General features: G+C 39.6%; 1 protein-coding gene across 13 annotated transcripts in view; it reads right to left on the minus strand.

Moving 5' to 3' along the window:
- Positions 1–16,188, minus strand: part of BEGAIN (brain enriched guanylate kinase associated) — a 165,001-nt gene that overhangs the window by 80,790 nt on the left and 68,023 nt on the right. The window contains exon 1 of one of the 13 annotated variants that reach the window (XM_085580743.1): positions 3,144–3,806. The exons of the other annotated variants lie outside the window; for them this stretch is intronic. The gene's annotated coding sequence lies outside the window, so the exon portion shown is untranslated. Of the gene's footprint in view, positions 1–3,143; positions 3,807–16,188 lie in introns of those variants that run through there. 13 annotated transcript variants of the gene reach the window in all.

Here is a 16,188-nt window from a genome sequence, read left to right on the forward strand (position 1 = left end):
TGAGTCTCCTTGAGAAGCTGATCATCTGCATACTGTGAAAAACATCAGCAGTACTGACCTACAACTTATAAACCATTGCTTTAAAAAAAACCAGTCTTTTAAGGGTTAGAGATCATTCTTGCAATACATTTCAATGACAGCTGATAGCTTGTATACTGCTTAAATGCTTTTTGTTATTTCCAGTGGGAAGCAATAGTCATAAATGCATTGTACAGGTGCCAAAACATACCTGTTGTTTGTGGGCATTTCCCATTGGAAGTCTACTGCAAGTGTGTTTTATATTTCTTCTGAAGAGTCAATATCAGCAGTGGTTCTTCATTGCTGCCAGTGATAATACACAACAGCTTCTCTGAGGTATTTATTTTTATGATGAGTTTTTGCATAATGGCAGGAAACAGTTTTCATGAGAAATGCTTTTCTGCAGGAAAACAAATATCAAACTGACCTGAGGGCTGTTCTTTCCTCCATTTACATTGGGTCCTTTTCTTCAGCTAGCTGAATAAGAGTTGTTTCTAATGTAATTAGGCCAATCACGAATCATCTCCTCCCTACCTTTTCTCTATCAGAAATGCTTTGTTCCAGTGTGCCAGCAGCAGATCCATTTTTTTCACACTTTTTCTATTGCATTACTTCAGGCAATCTTTACAACAGTGCAGCTGCCCTCTCTGAGTGTACTTAAAGCTTTGTTCCAATGTGGAGAATATTATAGAGTAGCTGTCAGTAAGGATCAGGTTGAGAAGATTTCTGTGCCTATGTGCGACTTTTTATCAATCTAAAGGACTGGAATTTGAAATTATATTTCGGTTTCCTAGTTAGGAATATGAAGATTCTTAAGATATCAGCTGCATAAATTAGTAATATATTAAAAGCTGCCTTCTAAATCCTCTACTGCCAGTGTAATTTTCCTTTCCCCCCATTTTTCAACAGTCTTCCTTGGAGTCTCTAAGTTTGGGAGCTTTAGATAATCACTGACTCATTTTGTAATCTAGGAATGCACTATGTAAGAGGTCTTTTCTAAATATATGGATGTATTTACTGCATACATCAACTGTGCTTGTATTTATATTTCATACCTTTTCCAAAATCTGCTGTGATGATTTTAAGTAGGGGGATGTGAATATGTGAATAAAAACATACTGAATATAGAGTAGGATTATCCTTACTGAGAATAGAAGGTCTTTTGTGCAAAGACTGGCCTGTGCTTTCAGAGTTCCAGCAATCCATGCCTGGTGCCTCCAAAGAGTCTAATAATTACAAGACATCCCTTTAAAATCACACACATTTTACATGGTAAGTAGAGTAAGGCTGACACTTAAGACTGAAACATACCATACCATAAAGAGGTATCCTAAATTATATCTGGTGGCTCAGTAACTTTCATTTAGTCACTGAATGCAGTGTTAAAATGGCTTCTAGGCTAAAGATCTGTTTTCTAAGAAGCTTCAGTAAACTATGGTGTGAAGTGTTTCAGCAAGAGAAGGAACATTGGCATGCTTGGGAAAGGGCAGTGATGTTTTTGGGAGTGTTATGCAACATTTCAGTCATCCTTTTTCAAGAGAGAGAATCAGTCTGGAAGAGATGCACAGAGAAAGGTTTTTCTGAGACCTGAGGCATCTTAGAAAACAAACTCAAAATAAAGTTTGTCTAGATCAGTCTAAAAAAAGAAAAACTGAGTGGGGTATGGCTGACATTGTAAATATAACAGGGAAGGGCAAAAATGATTTCCTCTAAAGAAAAGTGAAGGCTTAAGAAGAAATTGATCATGATTACATTTTCTACTGGAATTTTAAAGTTTTCTAATGACAGAACATGGTTCTGAAACAGCCTTTCAATAAGAGTAGCAGATAGAGAACTTAGAAAGAAGACGGAGTATATGGTTGCCTGCAAATGCAGATCATTATCTCCAAAGGTCCAGGTTCCTAAATGTCTGTTTTCCTAATCTGATTTTTCACAAAAAGGCTATTGTCAATGGATTTTTTTTAACAATGGATCTTAGCCCTTCAAGATGTCACTCCCTTCAGTAATTGGTACTTGTGGGAGAACAGAACAAGGCACCACAGTGGTACTGCCAATGACTGGAGTCAGAAATGGAAGAAATGTAATTGGAAAAACCAGTCCTACCTTTCAGAACTTTGCAGCTAATGAATTTGTCATTTGATCTCTGCTAGCAATGCATTTATCAGTTCAACACTTTTATGTGTTTACAATACGAATGTTCTGCTACAGAGCAGTTGAATTTACAATTGAGAATACTATGATTACAGAGATAATATCTAGAGAAACATTCCCAGGAGATGCTTCCAGGCAGCTTAAAATCAATAGACATGATGAGTATTTTACATCTCTTCAGACTTTGCTTCTGATTTGACTATTACAACCCTTATCTTTTACCCCTGAAGAGCATGGGTGCTTTCACTGTGGATAGATTTCTGTGTTCTTTTTGCTGAGAAAATTAAGCAGTGAGTGATCTGCTTCAGAAATCTGCTCACTGGAGAATTGGTAAATATGCATGCAAACAACTGCCCTGGAGTATAATCTGAGCTATTTTTATGCTACTGTTTGGTAGGTTAGAAGAAGGAATTAATTAAAACAAGAGAGTTTAGACTTCAGGACTTGTTTTTCTGACTCTTCAGAAACCCAGCTGAGGCCTCCTCTTCTGCTTGCCACCACAGATTTAGATTATTTTTTGCTAAATTCTGATTTTATTGAAGAATTTATTCAGCAGTGACTGTACCTCTGGTAAAATGATTCAGTGAAATTGCCTGGACTAGCTGGCATGAAGTTTATCCCCTGTATATCCATGCAGGTTGTCTCAGTCCTTCTTGCACTCTGTGGGGCTATTTGAATTGATTCTTTCTAGTTTTACATGCCTTCCATCATACAGGGCAGATTTTCTGTTGTCTTAGGGTACACTACATTCATTTTACAGGCACTTCTCTAAGCCAGGCACTGTCATATTGGACCCTTGGGTATGTCAAATAAACAATACTGCTCCCAGTATAGAGACAATCAGCTCACTTATCTACTGCTTGACTTGCTCCCCTACCCTTTTCCTTCTTTTCCATTTAAAGTATGAGTTTATTTAAGGAGAGGAAATCTCTTAGGATTGTGGGACAACAACATGCAGTATAATGAATCCTTACCTCAGGATGGGACCTCAAGTGTAAAGAGAAAAACTGAGAGGAAGATTCTGCTGGGGTCATTGAGTGGAGGATCTTTTGAGAAAACAAGAAAAAGACTAAAAAAGCATCCAAGGGATGGCAGCCTTAAGGTGTATTAAAAACATCCCAATACTTACTCTCAGATCTGTTCAGTGTTATATTTCAGAATAGCTAATGGGAAGATTTCAAAATTATTTCATTATCTTGCATACCAATTTAAACCAGACAAATATCAATAAAACATTTGAGTCCAGAAAAATCCAGGAAACAGAGCTGACTTAGAGGCAAAGAAAATGCAGAATTTCACTACCCTGTGGATGAGTGCTGTTGAGGGAGATGGCAGGGCTGTGGAGAAGCAAGTGTGGTGCTCCTGCTTGTGCCAGGACAGGGGGTCATGACCGCTGCTGCTTGCAAGAAGGATGAGCAAGAGCTTTTAGTCTAGTCAGAGCATCCTTTCCTTTGGCAATATCAGGGGCAGGTCTCTGGCAGTGGCAAAGCAGAGAGCTGCCCCAACAACTGCATACTTTGTCTGTGGTTAAAGCCACTTCTGCAGACCCCATTCCATTTATTTCATGGCTTGAAACATGTACTTTACCTTATGCAAGGCCCATCCTATGCTTTGAAAGTGCTTTGGGGAAAAAGGTGCTGCAAAACAAAATTGCCAGGTGTGAGCAATCAGAGCACAATTAAATCTATTATGAATGAAATTAATTATCTCCTTAAAAAAAAACCCAAAACAACTTAGCTGTTGTGGAAGGTGCCTTATTTAGCAATTAAAAGATGTATATGTTCAGGTGAGTCTTATTACTGTCTGGCTAACTCCTGTCATGTGCCTCTTCAAACTTTCTCTTTCCAGAACAAGCTGTGTGGCAGAAACCAGACTCAGTTTTCATCCAGATGTACCTCAGTGAGTCAGGGGCATGAGACTGCTCTCTTCGGTGTAGACAATGCCTGACTAGGGTAACAGATAACTAGAGGATGCTGTTAAGACTAGAGAAACAGAAATGCAGAACGTGTAATGGTGAGATCTGGTCACACGGAGTGCAGCTCTCAAAGGGAGGTCATCGAGCACTAAAGGTGACACAGGCTCAGAAGTAATACTGAAGTGCTGGCCCTGTTTTCAAGCCATGAGTACAGAAGAATAATTCTCTCTAACCAGTCTCACAGACATACATCATTTGGGATTCTGGAGTGCCCTGGGAGGTTATGCAGACACTGATCTGTCTGAGGACAAGTGGCCAGGCTCCCCAGCATTACTGGGATTTCTCTGCAAGGCAGAAGGTGCAGCTTGGTGGAGCTTGACCCATTCATGGTGCTTCAAATCCCCTTACCCCACAGGGATGGGAAGTACAGAGTTAGCACAGAGCTCAGCAGCTGTGACCTCCTATTTTTAAAAAACCCAGTGGTAGTGGTGTGTATCCCACACTTTCAGTGATTTGAGCAGGGAGCACTGTTTTATTTCAAATTGAAGACCTTAGTCTTGTTTCTACTCTTTCTCAGGTCGCTATCTACATATTTCCATGCTTTCCACTTGAGACTTGGCACTGGATAACCAGGAATACAAAGTCATGAAGCCATCAAGAAAAGAAGCACAAAAAACCCCAAAAAACCCAAAAAAACCCAAAACCAAACAAACCAACAAACAAAAAACCCCTCAAAATCACTTCTATATCTCTCTTTCTCCTAACTATACTGTACTTCTCTCATGAGCTGTTTAAGAACTCTGGGTTCCTTTCACAGAAGTCCCCTCTGGACCCAGGGGTCAGTTCTAGAAGCAGTGCCATGCCTGTATTTTGTGCCCAGAATACAATTTGGTTCAGCCAGCAGAAAGAGCAAGCATGTGTTTTTTAGTGCAGTACACTAATGCTGTCTAGGCTGTGCAAACAATTTAAATTTTAACACATTCCTTTGGACTTGGACACTGAGTGCAACTGATCGTTAATGGGCCGGAGGTTTGCAAGTGTTAGCTTGTTATGGCATGAACATGGAAACCAGAAGGTCTGGTCTGGAAGGTGGTTTCCTCAAACAAGAACACACAATATGTGCAGGAAGCCAGAAAAGCAGAATTTCTAGTCTGGTAGTGAGGCCAAAACACTGAGAAATCTAGTTCCTGCTTGTGCAAGCCTTGGTCAAAGCAATTAAAGTCAAATTACCAGCTCAAAGGGTAACATTCTAACATCTCCCTGAAGGATGCTGAAACTCTGGGCCAGTCCTCAAGGAGTTGGAAGACTACCATGTGGCCCATTCAGCCAAATATTTTAGGGCTGCAGGTGTCAAGTAAATAGCCTGTAAATAGCAGATTGTACTTGCTTTACTCTCACGTAATTTTAGAGTCTCTAACTCTCCCCTGGTCCCTGCTAAAAGGTATCATTATCTCCTTTGGCAGAAATGTGCTACTGCTTAGTAGCTGAGTAATGGGGTTTGTCTCTGCAAAGTCACAGCTTTAGGATCCTGCCAGCTCCAGACCAGAGCTGCATCCTCTTGGCTTCTACAAATATAGAAGTTACTGCATTAAAGCAGGGTAGATTAAAGGATTGTCTCTTGCTTGACTTTTGAATTGGGGAAAGCATCAAGCCTGATAAACAGGCACCACAGCTGAGCTAATGCAAATACCAGGAGCTGGGCAGCTCTTGGTGATGAGATAAGCAGTCCTCCCCAGCCCCCATCTGCTGGGTGGCATTTGCAGAGGCTGGTGACTACTTAATAATGGTATAGTCTGCAAGGGACCTCTGGGAATGTGAGATGAGAGAGGAAGTGTTTGTGGGAGAAAGAAGGACTGAATAAAGATAGCTCATGTGAGAAAACAGCAAGTCCTCAATTATCAAGATAGTTTATTCAGAACAGTTTGTGTTTTCTTTTTGATCTGACACGTTCTCCTTTCTTTATAGAAAGAGAATTTTGGGAGCTGAGAGGCTACCTCCCCTCAGCTTCACTAGTCTTGTTTGTACATTGCTCATTCCTAACATCCCTTTGATTTCCTCTGCATAATGAGAACTGAGAGTATAAAATTAAGAGGTTTAACTTCCTCAGGTCCTTACATTGCATTTGTTCAGGATAAAATAATGAAAAGGACTGGAATTTATGTACTGCCTGAGCAGTAGCTATTCTACAGGAAGGCTGACAACCTTGACCATCAGCAGAGCCTGCTCAAACACCTGAGCTCTTGGTATTAGAATGCAGACATTTTTTTGAAATGTATTTTTTTCTATTTTTTGCCTCTGAGCATAGATAAACAGTATGTTTTGCTACTTATTTCAGCAGCTGCTAGTCACTTTCTCTCAATCTATGGTCTTTCAGAAAGAAACTGCATTCCTCCATTGCTACTGCAAGACTTAGGCTTGATCCTTGCAGCTGCATTACACTTTTAGATGAGCAATCTTCTTGAATACTTACAGGAATACCCAGTTATAGCTCATTCTAACAGAATCTTTCTTTTCTCACTCCTTTTCTCCTTTGCAAAGTGTATTTTGGCATCATCCCTGAACTTCCTACTGGCAACTACCTCTTTGCTGAGAAGTGACAACTTTTCATGCTCTAATGCCCAGGATCTTGTTCCTGTCTTGTTTACATGGAATCCACTTTTAACAGCTCCAGACAACTTGGCAGGAGGGCCAAAGCAGATACTCACTAGTTGTATTTCTTGGCCTTTTTCTGATAAGGCTTAGACTTGTTCTGTTCCCTATGGACCCTCTGATGAGTATGGAAGGGAAATTTAAAATCCTATTCCTTTTCTTCCTTGCTGTGTTCCAGTGCAACAGGAATGGCAGTTCCTGCACTCTGGGGAATACAGACAAGTTAAACTGCTTGGATAGCAAGAGGGAGGAAGGGTATAGGGCAGCAGTATCCTGTGTCTGCATTACTGGCTGACATCTGGGAGAGCTCTGTAGGAGTTTAGCAATAAAACTCAACAATTTCTCATTAGTGGACGTTGTCTTAAAGGCACATTTTGTTACATTAGGATTAGTTTTTGCCCTGATGTAGTTAAAATTGAAGAGCCAGTGGGAATCCGAGGGTTCTGCTTTGTAAATTTTAATAGTATTATCTCATTATATGACAGGATTTTTATGCTCTTAGGTTATTTCTTACTAATAACCTGGCAGAGCCATGATATACTACCTTCTGAATCCTGAAGACTAATTCAGGCAGATGATCAGCTCTATCACCTCATTATTCAGACCTGAGTAAGCAAAAATCCCTCACATATTAGAAAGTTCTGACAGTTGGCCCCTTTTGATTGTTTTTCACTCTCAATATATTACAGAACCACTGCAATCAACCATTTGTCTTGGACAGTTAGACCAAGATAAGGCTACGGAAATGGGAAACTGAAGAAGAAAAAGAAAAAGTTAAGGTTAGTTAGTGATGTTTTCAGCTATCTGTGCACACTTCTGGTTTATAGCATGAGTTATAAAGAGTTAGCACATTGAGTATCAGAATTAAAAGTGGGAATAGGTCACTGAAACTGATGTGAGTCCTTTGCACCCTGTAGAAAGATGTGTGAACACTTCAGTCTTTGCCAGACACTTCATTAAGTGTTAAGGAAAATAAAAAAAACAAATAATTTCCATTTTGTAAGGATTTCACATCCTGGTGTGAAAAGGCCTTCTGTTTCAGTCAAGTCGTGCTTTCTGATTAACTCCCATGGGTAGTGTAAAAGTATTAATAGATTTTTCTATCCTCACTGTACTGATGTTCAATCACAAGCTTTTTCCAACTCTGCACTTTTTTAGAGGACAATAATTTGTTGAAACCACTCTTAGCAAGTTGATGTCAATCTGATTACAATTAACAATATATTCCATTTCCATTTCCCACTTTAAAATGAAGTTGAATTATGGCAGTACAAGTCAGAAAAGGGATTTTAAATAAGCTGAGGTCTCTCTAGATTTCTATGAATAAAAGTTCATTCTTTTATGGTAGGCAGCAAATTTTTGTATGTATCCCAACACTTCTATGTTCATTTGGACCTGACAAGGTAAATGAATAATATAAGTGAAAAAGTAGATGCAAAGCAAATGCAGTTGTCCGGTTTTATTGAGCCCAGTTGAAGTGTTGAAATTATTTTTCTTATTTTTATAGTAATTCATTTTGTTCAGGCCTGTTAGTGTATGTCAAACAAAACATAAATGAATAAAAAAGCCAATCTTTCTTATTCATCAATGGATAAAGAAATAAGCCTTATGTGTCAATAAAAACCATGTACTCTAAAATGAGTGTGTCTACTGCAGCTCAGAATAATAAATAGAGGACAATTTTTTCCCTTTTACATAAATTGAATTTAACTATCAATAAGAAATATAACAGCTTTTACTTAAAATGGACAGTCCCACAAATTTAGAAGATGGAAAAATATGGATAAGAAAGACAAATAAGGAGCTGGCAGGTGAACAACCACAGTTGTGGGGAGGTAGAACACACTTGGAATATTCTTGGGGTCTGTTCCCAGCAGCACATATGGCAACCAAATCCAGACTGTGATGATGGTAATGGGCCATGGGAATGCTTTGCTTGGAGCCTTTGACTTGCAGGTTTCCTGGTACAGATTGATTACAGAGAATAACCCCAAGGAAAGGAAACACTCCCAGCATTGACTCCCTATAACATTTTCTGGTGACTGTCTGAAAATTTTTTGAGACATACCTTTAGGTTTCATCAGGCTGCAGAAGGAGGTGCCTGAGAGACCTCCTGAGCAAGCTATGGGCAGGCAGCCTGTGCTGCTCCAGGTGAACTGGAGGAATCCCTATTTGGAGAGCCTGGACTTAAGCAGAAAGGTTAAGGGGTGGGAGACTGGATACAGAGAGAGAAACCAGGTACACACTCCTTTCTCCAACAATTTGCTAGGTACTCATGACTCCTTGGACATCACAGCTGAGATGTTTCTTGCCTGAGGCAGTGGTATCCTCACCTTTCATTTGCAGTCTGGGAAAGGAGCAGTGATTGAGCTCTGTCAGTCACTCCTTCCCTCCTCAAACCTGGGCTGACATTACTGAACCCTCAGTGGCATCTCTTGGCTGGTGCTATTTCATATTGTCTTTAAGGATTGTGTTACGAGTTTAGATTTAGTGTGACTGGAAGTACTAAGAAAAATCTGAGCTAGAGATATTTTAAGTATCTGCAGGCTTGGAACAATAACTCCACAGTGAAGTATCACTGGTGTGAAATACTCCAGTATGCTAATTTAGATGTAAAGCTGTGTTAGAGCTCGGGTGCTTAAGGTCAGGGTGATGTGCAGAACCTTGGGCAAAATCTGTGAGTTTAAAACTGAAGTATTGGTGGCAGACTGAAAATACGTCTCGTGGTACATGCCAGACATGAAAGTTTTAATTAAGTAATGTACTTTGGGCCTTTTATTTTTCCATGTTATATGCTTTTTTTACTCTATTTGGAAACTATACTTGTGTCGCACTGCTGGCGAGGAAATCTCTGTATTTAAGAAGATTGATGCAGGGTTGCTGGTTCTCTCCTGTGGCCCTGAAGCACTTTGGACGTTTGCAAATGCTAAATGAGCCACATGATTTCAGGTATGTGCTGTGGCAAACAGGCTGCAAACACTATATTTGGGCCAAATTAGTACTGCTGTGTCAGCCAGTGAATGAGTACATTGCTGCTATTAAAAAAACCACAGTACAGTGTGTTTACCTATTTTACATCCATAGGAGAATCTTGTATTCACTGAGGGACAGATTATGGCCACTTCTGCATAGTAATTTAAAGCAGAAATATAAATTTCTGCTATAAGCAGAGTATGCCTCATTCTTGTACTTTACAAATGAGACACACGGTCACAGGAAGTATTTGCAGAATGCAAGAGGAGTGCTTAATTTTCCCAATCTCTGCCATATTTGACATTTCAGAACCAAAGCAGGGAAGGCAAATATTTGGACCCTAAATTATGAGCACCTTCTGACCTGCTGTTTTACAAAAATGAGGCACAGCAATAGATGTATAATGGGTACTCAGTAGTGAATTAGTACTGCTATCAGTGCTAAAGGTAAATGGCTTATTGTCTTCATCTCCCGTTTCTTATTGTTCATGAGTAAAGAATCCTCATGCTTGAAGGTAAATCAAATCTGCCTTCTATGGTGCAGTGTGAGTAGACTCTGGGCTATACATTTTGTCTCCCTCTGGGCTAGATTATCTGCCCTCCAATGTGGCTGTTTGGCCACTGCACTTTATATGCCCTTTTCTCTTCCTTCAGCTTCTCACCTAATCAAATCTCACAGACAATCTAAACAGCAAACAAGACACAAAGAAACAGTTATAGAAAGTATCAAAAATTTTACAGTAATGCAAGACAGAAATAAGTACTTTGGGCCACAGAGCTGTGCTCCCTACAATGTTCTATAATCCATTTAATCAACTGATTGGAATTTTTCTTAAAATTAATTTAATTTTTAGTTTTTAGCCACATTTTTTTTGGTTACAAATAGTCTTTCAACTACAAGAGTAAATGTATTCCTGCTCAGTTATTGCTTATTTGTTTTTGTACCCATGCTGCCCTGTAGCTTAAAGTGTTTATCTACTTCTCTGCTCACTCATAACTTTTGTCTACTTGTAAAGAATAAGATGGAGGTAGGGGGGAAATGAGGTAGTCAGAAAAGTTACTTGTTTAAGAAGTTAAAATTACTGAAGTTTAAGAAGGAATCTACTTGTGATTGAGATAAGTGAATTTGAAGATTGACCTTTTATTCTCCTTTGTCTTCTCTGTTGGGTCACATCAGTTACATCTACTGATTTGTAAGATTTGGCTCCAAAGAAAGGAAATTGCAGAAACCCAGCTGAGGGAAACATAAGGAAAACCTGCAAGAGCACCCTAATACCTCAGGGGTTTTGACTGAGGAGGTCAGGACAAGGCTGGGAGGAAGGGCCTGTCCAAGAGATACCTGCGGTGAACATTTTTGCTCTGTTTCTATCTCAAGGACTGATCTCTTCTACTTGAACTCTAGATGTTTTTGCTCTTGTCACTAGAGCAGTTTCCTATTTTCAGGTAAGATTGGATAGTTATTTTGGGAGTTTTTTAAACAGGACTTGCTGATAGCTGCTGTTGGCACCTTGCTCCCTGTGTTCTCCTAAAGAAGGGAGTGTTTGTTTACTGTTCCCAAATTCAGAGCACCTTTGTCACCACACTAACAATGCAATGACGTTTTTAATACCTTGTTTCTCCCAATAAAGATGAAAGCACTGAGTTAGAGACACACAGGCTCATAGCCCAGTGTCAGAGCTAAGATTCTCCTGCCCCTGAACTCTCTGTGCAATGGTGGTTTGCCCCTTGCCCCAGGTGCCCATGGTTTTTCCATGTGTGCCGCCAAGGTCTTGGGAGGTGGCTGTGAAATTGAAAAGGTTTCAGCAGAAATAATTTCTTTGAAGCAGGCTTCCTGCATAAATGTCTGCATGCTCCTCAAGAAAACGAAGATCCATCCCTTGACTTAAGCTAAAGTGGTTCCAAGAAAGAAGCCTGCCCTTCCTTGTAGCAGAAACGTATGTGTTGTAAATGTCAAATCACTGAAAGATTTGTATTTTGATGTCATTTGTAGCATAGACTACAACTATTTTTCATTCAAATAATACATCTTGGCGGGGAAGCTGATAAGCAGTCTCTGAGATTTAGTTATAATTTTTTTTCTACTCTGCAGATACTTTCTGTGTGATTTAATCCCTTCCAGTCCCAAGGAAAAGCTTTGATCTTCTTATGTATTCTTATGAGCTGCACCAAATAATCTCAAATAGATTTTTGGTGTTGTGACCTTTGCTAATGTTCAATTCTCTGCCTTTGCTGGTCAAGTGAAAGCCTCCAGGGCAAGTTCAAACTTTTGACAGTGGAGGGCTTTGCTTTGGGTCACACAGCTTGCCTTCACACAATTCAGTCACACAACCCTCCTTCCTATTGGAGCCACTGAGTTTTTTTTTTCACAGCTGCTCTCTGATGTTCATTAACTTTTGTTTTTAATAGTTCACTTCATCCTCTGGCAGGGATTTTTATAGTGCTAAAGCCAAGTAACCTTCTTTCCTCTTGTAGTCCAATCCCAGTAATGAGATGTTCACAGACTGAAAATGTTTAACTTTGCACGTTGGGGAAACAGCATTTTTGTAATGTCAAAAAGTGGAAAATAATCTTCATTAAAAAAAATTCAAAGTAAAGGCCCAAATTCCCCAAATCAGCCTGAAATATGCTGCCTGGGCTTGTGGGATCTTGAACAGGGATTTTTAAGATTTCCTTACAATACTGAAGAAATATCTTTTTGGGAAGATATGAATGATTGGAATGATCTTTTTAGGAAGATATTTTGGAAAGCCTCTGACTTTCCAAATAGGTGCTTCTTATAAACTGATATTCATATGAAAAAATGATAGTGAGAGGAGGGTAAGAAGGCCCAGTGATGGACAGGCTGATTACACTGTACTGGGTGACCTATTGATTGGGCAGTGCATCCAGTTCAGCATGTTTAATCATTTTCCACTTTGCACAGGCTGCTTTATTGCCCTGAGCTGGCACAGTTCTTGCCTGCATGTCAGGGTGATAGAATACAAGCAAAGGGTTCTGAGCAATTCTTGAACTTGAAGAAACCACATGTACTACAAGTAATAATCAGTTCTGTACTGGGGAGGTGTGTACAGCTTGGTAGTGTTGGTTTTTTTTCTGTTTGTTTGTTTGGTTTTAATTGTAATTTCACTTTTTAGTATCAGACACTTAAACACTGTGCCTGAAACCACACTGTTCACATCCTTTCATAAAACATGACTGTCATCTATTTACTAGTAGTAATGGCAGTGCCTCAGCAGTGCTAGCAGAGATGATTGGAAAAGATGTCTGTGTTAATATGATAAATGCCACTGTTCAGTTTCAAGCAAAAAACAATTTTACACAACAACATGTCCCATGTCAATTAATTTTCTTCCTTGCTCCAAGCTGTAGCTAATCTATGTCTTTGCAGCACACCTATTACTGCACTATCATAAACATTTTCAGGTTTGGTGTTTAGAAGGGTTTAATATTCAACTAATTGTGGAAAATAAAGACTATCCAGTGTCATAAATAAAAGAACAAAAATGAAGAGTAATGATGTTATTCTGAAGTACTAGATGACCTAAGTTAAAATGGAATTCTACAAAAACATTAATTATGCTCTGTGCTTCCTGCTGAGTAACTGTGTGCAATAAAAATTGTTCCCTACAAGTCAGTGCAAGCTGTCATTTCAGTGAGTATGTAGGGGTTTGTAATGGGCTGAAATGTGCACCCTGATGTTTATACAAGTGACTTCCACAACTCTGTTCCTTTTAGGCTCTGAGAAAAGACTTCTGTACATTCACAGGAAATGTGGGGCCTGGCTTCCCTGGCTTTTTTGGAAACAATAGTGATGCTTTACTCACAGATAGGAAATCATTTTCCCCTGAGCAGTGGCTCTCAAAGGTTTGGTGTTTTCCTCCTCTCACCTAAGTGCATACCATGTTTCATGCATGAACATAAGGATATGATGAAATCTAACATTGGCATATGCAGACATGGAATCGGTCACCCAGATGTCCATGGCTATACAAGCACAAATTGACACAGGAGAAGTGAGTTTGTTTGTATGTTCATGTCTGCCTACCTCTGTCCACAGCCTAAAATTCCTAAAGAAAAATAAGGAACATGCCCCAGTCATTTTGACATTTCTCTATAGAAACACTTTGTCTCTTTCTGGTAAATGCTTTTTTTTAAACAATACAGTTGCAGACCTGTATAATTATAACTGATTGAGCTCAGTGTTTATCAGAAATTATTCTGCTGGATGGCAGGGGTAAAAAAATAAATACTTCTGTCCTTAAATTGAACTATGTAAAAGGAAAAAAATACTGAAAATAAATACATGTGAAGTAGATACAGATGTTGTCCTTTAAACTCACATTCTGTCCAATGGGAATTTTAGTATATAAAGGACCTAAACTAGGAGTCAGTAGAATAATTGAAAAAATTAGGTTAATGAAGGTCATGTGGTCAAACCTCTTTTTCAAAGTGGTTTGAATCAGAACAGGATACTTAGAGCCTTGCCAGGTCAAATTCTGAATATCTTTAAGGATGGGAATTTCATAATCTCTCTAAGCATTCTACATTAATCCCTCTTTCTCCTATTGTCTGGTCTCAGACCACTGATACAACCAGATTAAATTTGACCAAAATGCACCAAGAAAAATGTTCCATTTAGAGAAGACCAAAGCAGTGGCACCACAAAAGTTTTGTCTGTTAGGAAAATCATCAGTGATAACTGGTGACGGGGGAGACTATTTGATAGGAAAGCATTGAATGAATCTGTTAGAGAATTCCACACTTTCAGGGCTGCCTTGCAATTTCTAGTGGAAGTTTTAGGGGAGTAATTCTTGCTTAGCCTTTTGTGTAGATATAGAATCTCAGAAAATTTGGTTGGGATGGCACATTTAAAGATCATCTGGTGCAACCAAAGCCCCTGCAATGGGCAGGAACATCTTCAACTACATCAGTTTGTTCAGAGCCCCAACAAACCTAACCTTGAGTGTTTCCACGGACCTATCTACCACCTCTCTGGGCAACCTCTGCCAATGTTTCACCAACCTCCTTGTACAAAAATAAAAAAAAAGTAAAAAAAAAAATTTAAGGAACAATTAATTTTTTTTAGCCTAAATATATCCTCTTGTAGCTTAAAACAATTTACCCTTGTCCTCTTGCAACTAATCTCACTAAACAGTGCATCCCCATCTTTGTTATAAGCCTCCTTTAATTACTGGAAGGCTGCAAAAAAGTCCCCCTGGAGCCTTCTCTTATTCCAGGTTGAACAAACCCAGCTCTATCAGCATTCCCTCTCCAAGAGGGTATGTTCAACTTAGGACTATTGAACAGAGTCAGTCTTCCAAAAGAGTTTATCTGGTAAGCTTGTTTCTTGTTTTCTCCACTGATATTATTAATAGTTTCTGCCTGGGTTATGGCTCCTTTTTCCTACTGAAGGAAGGAGGGCAACTCTCTTATGGTGGGACCTCAGTGCAGCTGGACATCCCCCTGCATGACAGAGGTGATTGCTAGGAGCCAAATTCGCAGACATTGATGGTGGCACTACTAAAATGGGAATAAAAAAAAAATCACTGTGTTCTTGTCCTCTCAGTGCCTTTAATAGCTGCTGCACAGTGAGAGGTTGGGCATCCTTATTTTTCTCACTAATGTAAAATTCTCTAAATTCAATATAACTACACAGGACTAAGGAGGAGGCATGTCTGTAGCCTGCAGTAGAAAATCCAATTTAGTCTTTGTGCTTTAGTATCATCAGTGGTGTACTGCAGGAGTGGTCAGAAGACAATAATTCTTCCACCTGTGTGTTTTATAGATCCTCCCAGTGCAGCTGCAGTGTTTATTCATTCTCATTCCAGTCTTGTCTCCTTCAATATCCTTTTAATTTGATGCACAACACCTTCTCTGCCAGAGTGAAATGCCACAAGCAGGCAAGGTGCTCACTTCTGAGGAAAAGCAGCCTGATCTGCAAGTCACTTTTTTTCAACCCCACACAGATTTAAATAAAAAAAAAATTAAATTCTCTCAGTTGGAAAGATAAAGCTTACTTCTAGTATTGCAAGTGTAAGCAGCTCTGCTTAACATTAATTTTAGGGAGAACTTTTCAAAGGGTATTTTAGGAAGACTCAGCAGCTGGAAATGGATGTGTCTATAAGCACACAGACCCATGTACAATGTACTCAAGCCCGACACTCGAATAGATGCAGTGCTGGTACAATTTTCCTCTTGGAAGCCATAAGAAGCTGGGGTTGTCTGTCTGGGAGCCACAGAGAAAGAAGGAAGGCAGGTGAATGCCTTAGGTAAAACCTGCAGCTACAGAAAGGGGCCTGGAGTGCAGGATTCCCACTGCAGAACCCCAGGACCAGGAGCTCTTGATGGCTTTGGGCTTGGAACAGTCACCCATAGGCTCTTAGACACTGGGCTAGGGGTGCTGCAGTTGCTGAGCTTATTCATGTAAGTGCTGAATGCTTTGTTTCAAATTACATGCTGAAAATGTCCATTTGTTCCCATTTG

Source organism: Lonchura striata, chromosome 5 (assembly GCF_050655825.1).
Source record: "Lonchura striata isolate lonStrDom1 chromosome 5, ASM5065582v1, whole genome shotgun sequence".
NCBI classification, from domain to species: Eukaryota; Metazoa; Chordata; class Aves; order Passeriformes; family Estrildidae; genus Lonchura; species Lonchura striata.